Consider the following 12303-nt stretch of genomic DNA (forward strand, 5'->3'; position numbering starts at 1 on the left):
TTCCTAATCCACCAGTCCCTCTATTTCTTGGGGCATCCTCAGGAGGTTTCTACACTATCACCACCCCTATGCTATGGGGCCTTGCACTCTGTTCTCAGCACAGGTCTTGCAACAGTCGCTGCACCAGTGGGAGTTGAGAGGTCCATGGCACAGGGAAGAAGTTGCATTATTTACTGCAGACTTGGTCTTCAGTAACTTGGAAGCATGCTGTGGAAACTGGCTGGCCCCCAATCCTTCACCTTCCTTAACTGTAGATACAGATGCCCAGGAAGCCCCCATATGTGATTTAGGCGAAGAGGGGAAACTTGTCAGAGAGGAGACAGTACTCCCATCTGTGTATTCCATCCTGAGTAAGATCCATAGATGAAGGCATCCTTCAGGAAGCAGAAATAGGGGAAAGTACAGATTCCTCTGCTGTTCTGAAACTGTGGTCCATGAAAAACTGGCTAATGATTTGTGGAGAGTGGGCAGGTCACATGATTTTGGCTCCTCCAACTTGCAAAATGGAAGCTGAACATATGTCGAAACAGCTGGCTACAAAGAGGAGGATATAGCCCCGCTGCCTCAATAGAAGGCATAACTACATAGGAGAGGAAGGGACGGAAGGCACAAATGTGAATGGGAATTCCAGCAAAAGAGGGGTCAAGAGTTGCTAATGGGACTGGAGCTGCATGTAGAAGAGGAATGTCCAGGAAAGCAAGACAAAACAGACGTATACAGTGTGTCTAAAGGAGGGCTATGAGACTAGGCAACATATTTTTCTTGTTTCCCAAACAAGAACCAGATGCAGAAGAAGAGTATGACTAGTGAGAAGCAGGAAAAGAAGAGTAGAATGGATGGGAAGGGAAATAGCATGATTAACTTTTTTTAAAAGGACAAAGCGTGTATCGTACTACAAATAGCTAAAAACACAATACTTCCCCAGTGTTACTTCAACAAATGAAGCAATTGCTGTAATTCCTACTGGGAAGCTGCACAATCATGGCTGATAGGGAAGACACAAGACATTTGCTCTACTGAGATGTGATCCATACTGTGAAAAAGATTGAAACCTCTCCATTATGTCATAAACAGTTTCTTTCTCTCCAGCAAAGAACCTTGATGATCTGCAGAAGTTGACATTGGAAGAGCAAAGATGTTTGTAGGAGAAGCAAACAAATGGACATTCAAGGCATCACTGGCAAAGCAAGGGATGAGGCAATAAGTGACAAAAATAGATGAGTGGTGAGGGGCAAAGTTATGAAGCATCTTGAAAGTGGGGACAAAAAGTTTGAGTTTGATGCAGTGGAAAATGAGGAGCCAGTGGAGTAATTCAAAGAGCATTTGACCATTACATCAGGTCAGGAAGGTGATCTTAGCAGCTTCATTTTGAATGGATTGAAGTAGGAGCAATTTGTATCAAGGAGGCCAGAGAGGAGGTTGCAGTACATGATAATTAGGACAATGCTTTGGTAATTGCTATTCTTTTATTAATAAACAAAAGTACCTCCTATGTTGAAAAGTTTTTGTGGTTTTAGGGGTATTAGTGTGGAAAATAAAATCTGGCACATCTAGTTCATTCACTTTTATCCACATAGGATTCATGCATCCTCGGTAGACTTTGTTGCTGTATTAAAATAATACTTATTCTGTCAGAATATAGAAAATCTATTCTTTTACATATTTGGAAGCAATATACATCATTTATTATCCAAGCCACTTAACAGTTCATGAAATAAGTAGCTGCTACTGTAATCACTGCTTTGCCAGCTCCATTAACCTGCAAAAAAGCCAATTTCCAGCTAAGGTGTGAATCCATTCTAAAAATCAATGTGATGTCCGATATTAATTAGCCTTTGTAATGTTCTGGAATAAGATATGGTGCATTTTTTGTTCTTGGGTACATGTATATCTCCTATGGAAGAAGACTATAGAATGATTTCCAAAAGACTTTTTTTTGTTTGACTTCAAGTATTCCTAAGCAATTCATCCTTACCCACCCATTTTGCTAAGGGATTTGTGAGTAAACGTGCTTTCAAGGAGTTAGTGTGCCAGTACAGTTTTTCCCAGTACCATTTTAAACCATCTATAATCAACATTCCTCTGTTCATTGGTTTGTTTGGTTTTGTTCGTTTGTATTACCATAACACCTAGGAATCCAGTCATGGGGCAGGGCTTAATTCTGTTTGGTACTGTACAAACGGAACAAAAAGATGATCCCTGTCCCCAAAAGCTGACAAACGTTGGTCAAATGTTATTTCTTATTGTGGACTATTATTCACCCATTTAATTTACAGATATGAACTCTGAGTTACATTTTTAAAGGAGATTCATTTGCCTCAAGAGTTAGCGTAGAGAAATTAGATGCCCAGACTAATATTAACTAGTTTACTGCAATTGTATTTATGTTCTAACAAGCGGTACAAGCTTCTACTCTCAGACCTGCTTAGTGGATATTGTCTCTAATATTCTGCTCTCTTTTCATGTGCAGAATCCCAAATGATGTTAATGGGAGACTGTGGAGGGAGAAAAGGATATTAGTATAAAATTCTGCCATGTGAATCTTAACAGAGAATGTTGCTCTTATATTTTTGATTATCATTATTATCCCAGTGGTATCAGTCCAACACAAATTAATTATTAATAGCCAGGCTTAGCTAACTTGGAAACATGATATAAATTTGGATGGTCTCCCGGCAGCAAATGTTGAGTGTAAAATGTAAACTTGCACAGATTAATAGAGCCTAAGTACAGTATTTTATTTACAGCTGTGTCAGAGTTTCTGTTTAATGCAAAGGAAAGAACAGGTTAGAGTAAGCTCTTCTTATTCAGGCAAACATAAGGAGTGCAGGATCCAGGCCTCCTCTTTTTCAAATGAAAGAGGTGTGATCTAGTCAATTCAGCATTGATCTTCTTTTGTTCTTCTGAAAAGGGAAGTGAAGCCAGTTGGTTGGTATGAGGCAAGTTATATTTGCAAATGCTAATCATATGACACTTTCTTTCCTTCCACATATGCAATTTCTACCACAGGGAATATAAATGACAACCCCCTAATAACACATCATCCAAGACTATTATTTCTGAAATATTAGTGGCATCTTTCCAACTGGCCATAAGGTTATAGACACATTTTTTAATCATTACATTGCTCATTGCAGGAAACTGCAGTCACACCATTTAATGTGTGCTCATGATAAATTTCACTGTCTTGTATAATAAAATGGAAGCTAATGAAGCACAACACAATTGTGGTGAATTAAAGAGAGAGAGAACAGAACAGCAGAATAGCTACTTATTGACTTTACCAAAACATGTCTTAAAATGCATTTACTTTTAAACCATTTCATATTCAAGTATTAAAAAGCAAAAAAATTAAGATTATTGATTGCCCAGTAATGAAGATTGTACCAGCGCAATAGCTATTAATTAATTGACATTCTTAGTGCTTAAGGGCTTTGCATTTAACAGATTCTGCTCTACCATATTACTGTGTTCTGTCAAGTATATTTTTCATTAACATGTAAAAATGTCATTTTGCTTTCTTTCTGACCATGATTTTGAGGAAGTAAGCTAGTTATTGTGTTACTGTATGTATCTTAGAATCCCTAAACAAATATACTATTTACAGGTAAATTATCAAGTTGTTTTCTATAGGCAATTAATTAAAATTAGAAATAAAGATATAAAATAATATGTGCTCTTTTACATATAAATATTATTATTTATATGAAGATGTTGCTTCTGAATTAAACAAGCCACAAGTTACTAGCATCAAAACTGTTGTTAGAAAATTAGGATATTTTTGTTTTCAGGTAGAAAAAAGATATGCTTTAATTGCATGAAAGTTTCCAAAATAATTAATAATAGTGTTTGATAAGAATGAAGAATAGAGACAAACTCAATTATTCTACAGTAAATTAGAGTGTATTGTGGTTTCTATTCAAAGTTTGAAAAGGTTGTTTTTTCCTATATTGTAATCCCCAAGCTGTCATCTCACATGCTAAGATCCTACTCTTTATGGCATAGCTACAAACTGTGACAGTATTTGCTGCTACTGGTGTGTCATTTGTCAACACTGACACCATTGTAAAGAGAGATGATCACAATGAAAGTCTCAAGGGAAGAAAATAGTAGGAAGAAATAAGATAGCACTTTTATAGCGAATGGAAGATCTTTGGAAAAAAATGGACTAGAGGCCCAAAGAAATCAGAACTCTTAAAAAAGAATTCCTTTGGGCTAAGTGGCTAGACATTTCTAAGTTGGTTGTCACAAAACGATGATTATTGGATTTATGAACTAATGTATGAGAAAGATTTTTAAATGTTAATGTAGAAATCAGTGAGTTGCCATAAAATTTCCAGGAGATGTTTTGGAAATAATATTTTATTAGTCATAAAATAATCTAAAAGTACTGATAGAAAAGTCATTAGTGAAAGATAATTAGAGATGACTTAAAAAACTAGTGAAAACACCCAGAAAACCAAAAAACATGACAGAAGTGAAGAAAGCAGTAAGAGTGCCACCAAATGGGGGAAACAAGATGATAACACTTTGTCTGAAAAGATTTCATAGTTTATGAAAAATGCCACCACTCCAAAAGAATGAAAGTCCATCCAACAGGAAATCATAAGACCTGAAAAGTACCTGGAAAAGGAGATTATGGTAATAGAAAAGTTAACATATGGCAAAATCTGACTTTAACAAAGTACAGATCAGCTTTCAATGAGTTTATGAATACTAAAAAAACAAACCTGGAGAAATGCATTTCTAGACATTCTAAATTTTTTGCAGCTCTGGCAGTTTTAGATGGATATTCAAGGATTGCTACAGATCTGTTTCCAATGAATCAGAGGTTTAATAAAAATTTAGACAATTTTGCAGGTATTAGCACTTGGATATATTTTAGGAAAGCCTATGTTTGTTTGTAACAAGGAAAAAGCTTAGAGAAAGTGTTCATTTGAAGACAAAGGAGCAATTGAGACCTAATAGAAGCAGGCATTGAAATCAGGGCCGGCTCCGGGCACCAGCTCAGCAGGCAAGTGCTTGGGGCAGCCAAGGGGAAGTCGTGCTCTTTGGCGGCAATTCGGCAGCGAGTCCCTCGGTCCCTCTCGGAGGGAAGGACCTGCCGCCAAATTGACGCCAAAGAAGAAATCGGCGCGATGGAGCTGCCACTGATCGCAATTACAGCTTTTTTTTTTTTCCTCGCCGCTTGGGGCGGAAAAAACCCTGGAGCCAGCCCTGATTGAAATAATTGGAATTGCACCCATTTATACAAGGGCTCAGTTTGATCTAAATAATCTAAATTCTGACAAAGGGTTTATCTATTCCCACCTGTCGACTCAACTTTTCTAACCTTTTTTCCGATCACCCTAAAACATAAGTACTTGGATCAGAAACTTAATTCCTGTTCCTTTCCTGCTACATGATGGGTCATCACCATTATGATGTTACTGTATTACATTTCCAGATCATGCTTTGACTATATCTGGGTTCTTAAAAAAATTAAATGTGATAAAGTCTGATCAGATCCTAAGTAGTATATAAACAAACTCCTATTAAAATTAGAGATGGATTCAAGGCACAAATTTTAGATCTAGATCCAAATTTCAAACACCCCAAAGTTCAGCGTTGTTCCAGTCCTATGCTTTGGATTGATTCATTATAGAGACGTCCAGCTGTGAAATTCAGATCCAGATCTGAATTTTTAAATGCTCTTTTCCTCAAAATGGGGTGTTCAGATCCAGGGATGTGGCTTGAGCCATTTTTAATCCAAAATTAATTTCATTCTCTAATATATGTGATGTGTAAGGAATTCAGTCTTGTAGTCAGTCCCTAGTTTGAGACCTAGTTAACTCTGTTTTCAATTACTTTTTAATTGATAGGGCACAATCCTGCAAAGTGATGAGCATGAGCCAACAAAACACTTAAACCCAGGCTAGTACTTAACTAGCTGAGTAGTCACACTGACTTCCATGGGAATTAAGCCCCCGTGATTAATTCTAACAGGAATAAAACTTTCTAAAATATGTTTTCTACAAAAGGTTCAGTAATAACTTGTATGCTAAGATTTTTAAAATATATATATTGATATAGGATTTTAGCATACATGAGAAGAAAATGCAGTTTAAAAAGAAGCAAAGGAAAATTAATACAGAAATTGCGATAGGATAGGTATCATCCAAGCAATTACATCATTTCATTCTGATCGGGGAAATGCAAGCTATAGCTTGTGGCCCATAATTTTTATCTATGTGTCTTTTGTATTAACCACCATCACATTGTTTAATTTTCCCTGGCGTTACATTTTTTACATTCTGAATAGCTTTGTACATATAGAAAACAACCTTTGAATCAGTACAAGCCATTGGTAAATCATTTGTATGATAATGTGCTAAAAATGTTGTGGGATTTTTAAATCTTTAAGCAAATAAAGCCTTTCCTTTAATAGGATATCTAGGGCAAGAATTTCAAAAGTAACCATGATTTTGAATGCTTCGGTTTTAGGGAGCCCAATAGGAAACATCTTACAGTGGCTGATTTTCAGGAAGTACTAAACAGCCAGCTTCTGAAAATTGGGCCCCTTAAGGGGCCTGTGGTAATGTACCCACAAACTGAGATTTTGAAAGGGGTAATTTCTTCCTTCAGACATAGGTGCACAATTCTTGTTTGCTTTAATGAGAGTTGTGTGGACATATCTGAGGTCAAAGTTTGTCTCTAACTTTAAATGATAGACTAGTCTATTTTCTTTTTTTCTTTTCAGAAGTATATTAGAAGTTTACAAGTGTCTATAGAAATTAATTCACATATGCATCACCATCTGCATGTCAATTTCTATATTTATAACCTCTGTTTATTTTCATTACAAAATTGCATTCCTTCATTACAAAAGATTTAATTCCTGTTGGCTTAAATTTTAGTAATATTCTGTGATTTCACTATATGTTCTTCAGGTTTAGAAGTTGGGAGTATTGACTCCTGCATAATAAAGGAGGCTAGTCTTGCAAACGCTTACTCCTGTGAAGTATTCCATCTTAACTCATTGGAACCAACCATGTGGGTATATGTTTGTAGGATCAAGCTCAAGCCCTGGGGTCTCCCCTACTTATGTTGGTATAACTACATCGCTCAGGGTTGTGGCAAATCCACACCCCTGAGTAACGCAGTTACACCGACCTTACTCTCAGTATAGATGGCGCTGTATTGACAGAAGGGCTTCTCCTGTTAACGTAGCTACCACCTCTCAGGGAGGTTAAATGCCTATACTGAACGGAGAAGCTTTCCTGTCGGCATAGGTAGTGTCTTCACTAAGCGCTACAGTGACACTGTAAATATAGACAAGCCCCTAGTCTAGATTGCCCATAACTTATGGAAAATCAGGTTTATTTAATGGAATTGCTTCCCATAAGTAGTACATTTTCTAATGCCACAAAATGCTTTAAAAATGTTTGTTTCATAATTTGGTACTGGATCTAAAATCCTTTAAAATATTTTATTTGCCTTTCTATTTCAGATGTAAGTTAGGTTAAAGCTCTGTTAGAGAGATGCACAAGTCTATTTGCCATTTGCCTGTGAATCTCTCAGTCTTAAGAAGCACACTTGATCCCACTTTAAATCCTCCTCTGTCTTCTGTTTAGATCCAGCTCAGATCTGCACTCTACCTGTTCAAGCCAGTGATGTGTCTGGTATCTGGGGTTATAGTTTCTATGTGTGTTCTTACTTTTAAGATGTGTTGTTCCAGCTGGCAAACACAAACCATGATCCTATCAATTTATGTGAATGCAAACAAATTGGGACTAATCCCATCAAAAGTACATTTATGTTTTTGTTGGAAGACCAGGTTCACACAGTTCATCCAAAGATTGTTACATAATCAATTATCCCAAACAGTGCTTTCCAAAAGATAGATATACAAACCAAAGATCATGTACCTTCACTGCTGAGCCATCCATCAAGTCAGGTTTACTGTGACTAAGAAACTAGATTACAAACAAAAGGAGCAGGGAATGCAATATTTTGTGACATGCAAAGAATGTGACACATCTGATGTTTGTGATGTGTTAACTAAGCTACTACACGTTTTTGCCTGTTAGAGGAATTGCTAGCACCAGCATGAGATAAGCACAAATTAGTTGTATCATCTTTGTTTCAGTTCACTGAAATTCATATCATATACATCTGAAATGTAAAAGAAAACTAACATGCAAAAATCAGTAACAGAATGTGACCCTGAATGAAGAGATGTTAAAATGTTTCAGTGTTTAACATTAGATTTTCTTATTTAGTTTAACAAATTCTATAATCTGAATCATGGACATTTAGGCTCTGATTCAGGAAAGCACCTTAATTCAGAAAAAGAATATAATCACATGCTTAAGTCCTGTCAACTTCAATGGGACGTAAGCACATATTTAAAGTTAAGTGCATACTTAAGTAGTTTCCTGAACAGGGATAAACTTAAATGCTTTCCTGAATCAGGGCCTTGCTGTCTAATGACATTTTGATTACCTCCAATTTGACTTGTGGACAGTAATTTGATTCATAAATTTAATGAATTTAATGGCTGTGGTCTGAACTAAGTAACTAATTGCTTATGTTTTACCTGGAATACTATTTAAAGTGCTTTTGTAAGGATTTTATGGCTACCATAATGACTATGAGACTGTCCCAGGGGATGGCTCTACTCACATGGTTGGTCACACTTTTGATCTAGTTTTTGGGCTGAGATTGGAGGTCAGACAGTAAGAAATTTTGCCTAAATCATGGACCAATCATGGACCTCATGAAATACAACTCCCTGTTAGGGACCGGGTTCTGTTTTGATGGACTGTCCACAGAGGTTAATGGAATGAGAGTACTTCCAGAATGTCCTAAGTGAAGATATGGTTTATTTGACAGATCACTCCATTGAGCTTTTGGTAGGATTCTATAATCATCTTTTTATCTTCAGCCATCAGTTGGGTGCTTTCTACAGGCCTCCTTCTCTGGCTCTGTTCCCGTATCACCTGGGTTTACAGGTGTCCTGCAACAAACAAAACAGGAGGAAAGTTAGAGAGCAGGTGGCAGAAATCTCAAGCGGAAGCTTGTGTCATAAAGACTGTTTGGATCCTAATGGAAAGGCCGTGCATGAAGAAAAGAAGAGGTTCTCTGATTCTCTCATAAGTCCTGCAAAGTCTCAGTCAGTGAACTTTGTTTTTGTAGTTATTTCTTCTTAAAAATACGTTAATCATTCCTCTACCTTCAACAAACTCCAAAAGAAATTTTCTATTTGAAGTGCTTTGTCCCATTCCAGTTTTCATTTGTCTTTCCATTATTATTTACATTTTTCTTGCTTTATGAATGAATTCAGTGGCTGGTCAAATGAAAGACTATGCAATGTGGCTTGAAAGAAACAGAATATAGGCAAATGCCATGTGACCTTTCTTTCATACAGTAGTTTTGCAGTTCCAGACTCTACCTGAGCACAAGCTGCCAATCATGCTGGATTGTGGCAAATTGTGTGATGATTTTGTAAAGTGAATAAATGGGAACAGGAATGTTACCAGCAAATATATTTCATTTAGAATGTGAATGGCTAGTTAGTGCATCAACTTAATGTGCACTTTTCTTTCTTTCTTTCTTTCAACTTTGTCTTTATATCAATTTCAGTCTAGAAGTCTCCTATAATCTTATTGAACCATGTCCATCCTTCATCCAGAAGATGATTTTAACTTTTCATACAAAACTACTGATTTCATCATCTGGGTGCTGTGTGGTTGCGGAATAAATGTGGATGGTCTTCACCTTGTGTCTTGAAAATCTTCAGGGTTAGTTGAGCATTCTTCTTAGTGACTCAGTTTGTGTGTTTTATTAACCTCCAGGGCTTTGGCTGAAAGAGAGAAATGCTTAACTATTATTCTTTTCCTGGACTGACAGATTTTAGAGGGGATGCTGTGCTTTCCACTTGGCCTCTTGCTTGACATTTTTCTGAGGTTTTGCTTGTCTTTATGCCAGTGTCAACTAACTAGAGCCACTGAGTGCAGGAAGAAACCCTGGCAGTCATATTAATGAGGGTTGTAGGAGTTAATAATGCACATTGACCAAAATCTGCCACCAAATGATCAGGAAAAGGGATAATTGTGTAGGATCTATTATAAATATGAAGGTATGTCAGCCTATGTATGTTGTCAGATCTGGATACAATCATGCTGGACTTCAGGGCATTTTGAAACTGGGGTTTTAGTTACGGACCATTACATTGGATGAGGGATTGAGGAGACACAAATGACATAGATTTATTCGTTCAGATCCCTGTTTTAGATCACATACAATGTAGGCTTCAAAAACATGTAATCTATCAAGAGAGACAGTCAGAAAACAGCATCAATCAAAATAAAAGCGTTTTTAAATGCTGGCAAGAAACTCTATAATTATAAAAACAAAGTAAAATAAGACATTCAAAAGTGATGCTACATAATCCAAATATTGTATGAAAGTTGAGCTCTGCTTGAGCTAACCTTATGATCTACTAATTTAGAAAAAGGAATGAGACCTCATTTCTCGCATGCATTCTAAATTCAATTAAATCTAACAAACTTGCTGAGAGTGTACTTTTCATTTCCTTATACAGAGAGAACCAATGTATTTAACCAGTTTAATTGTTCAGCATAAAGCAATGATGGGTACTGTACTAACAAAAATTACATCAAATTCTGCTGGAGCATTTGAAAGGCATGTCTGCAGCTGATAACATCTTTGTGAAGAGAAGAATTTTGGATATTTTTTCTTTCTTCCTTGCGAACAAAATCTTTAATTTATCCTCAAGACAAAACAATATAGCCTGACTATGGTTTTTCCCCATAAAATATAGTGGAACTAACTAGTGTGCTGGTACAATTAAGAAAGATAGGGATAAGAAACCATTAAAATGTAGAGTTGGAGTATAAGTGAGAATTTACATTCAAATGGCCAAATTCTGCACTTGGATCCAAATGTGCAAATTCCACTGAAGTCAATTCAGTAGCTATATGGCATTAAACAGATTACACAAATGTCATTCAGAAGTATTAACTGCTTTGTCATAGATCAGTTTGCCTCAATTTTATTTGTGCTAGAGTTTGCACCTCCCACTAACTATAACAGGAATCCCATGCACATATACGTGAATAGAATTTGACACCAACATCTTCAAGTTAGGAGGGACCCCTTCCTTAGTCATTTATTACAGGTCCCTTCACAAAAGCAGCTCTTCTTTATATTGTAACCCTTCTGTCAAGTATGTTGGCAGCAACAAGGAGTGGGTTCCCCTTAACAATACAAAACTCAAGCACCTGCCCCAAAACCTGGGGAAAACACACCAGCAGACCTGGTGCCTCTGAAAGGCAATCTTTCCTTCTCTACTTGCAAACATTGAGTCTGTGTATAACAAAAGAAAATGTTTATTAAGAGGAGAGGGAACACAGCATTAATTTGGGACAATACAGCAACAATTTTGCTTCCTTTTAGTCATGCAATAAAGATAACATTTTATTACTCCTTCATCCAAGACTTAGGTGAATTTTAACACAAACCAGGCAAAGTTGATCACCTTGGCCAGGTAGGGCTGCCAGCTGATCACCAAGGCAAAGTAGATGCGTCTACGCAAATACAGTCTACTCTTGAGGTCTTCTCCCCCAGTTCATCATCAGATGGCAGGGAAGAGCTCATCCATTGCCTTACATTGTCATTAGCCACCTCTAAGGGGCACATGCTTATCATGACCCTTCTTATCACTCACATGAAGAGTCCCATTGGTTTACAATGTGACTCCTTGCATTTCTAGATGCATCTTAATATGAGTGAGGTATGTAGAATCAGACCAATGAGAATAAATTGTATTTACTATACATATTGCTGCAGGGAGACACATAGCATCGAACTGCGGGCTATTTTCTGCATCCATGGTCTGCCTATCCAAAATTCACTTTTTCTCCTGCACATGAATACCCTTCTTCTCTCTCTAAAGCCAAACTGAATACTATACATTAGCTATTGTAAGGTGTCCCCAAATAACATTACTCTGTTGCTAAGCCAACAAGCCCTATGTGAATGCTGGACTTCTGATCCACCTCTGTAGATCAGGCCTTGATCTCCATACTCTAAGACCTCAACTTCCTGCACAGTTTTTTAAGTTTTTCCAAATGCCATTAGGAACATAGAATGCACATTATGACTTCAGAAAATAATGAATTTAATTAGGTTTGATAAGGACTATTGCTTTTATTTTGGTAATTAATAATTAGAGGTAGAATGCTTTGAAAATTCTGAGCAAGGTCTTCAAGGGGTATAAAATGAAGCTGCTTTACACCA

At 36.9% G+C, this 12303-nt stretch overlaps 1 protein-coding gene and 1 long non-coding RNA gene across 4 annotated transcripts in view; one reads left to right on the plus strand and one right to left on the minus strand.

Annotated features, from left to right (window-relative positions):
* PACRG (parkin coregulated) overlaps window positions 1-12303 on the plus strand; it is a 468057-nt gene that overhangs the window by 432980 nt on the left and 22774 nt on the right. The window lies entirely within an intron of this gene.
* Window positions 4386-12303, minus strand: part of LOC142046588 (uncharacterized) — a 42458-nt gene continuing 34540 nt past the window's right edge. Inside the window, exons 2-3 of the long non-coding RNA XR_012655573.1 lie at window positions 8756-8998; window positions 4386-4623 (exon numbers count right to left, since the gene is read on the minus strand). This is a non-coding gene — a long non-coding RNA (uncharacterized LOC142046588). The remainder of the gene's footprint in view (window positions 4624-8755; window positions 8999-12303) is intronic.

The sequence above is a fragment of the Chelonoidis abingdonii genome, chromosome 3 (genome assembly GCF_003597395.2).
Source record: "Chelonoidis abingdonii isolate Lonesome George chromosome 3, CheloAbing_2.0, whole genome shotgun sequence".
In the NCBI taxonomy this organism is placed as follows: Eukaryota; Metazoa; Chordata; order Testudines; family Testudinidae; genus Chelonoidis; species Chelonoidis abingdonii.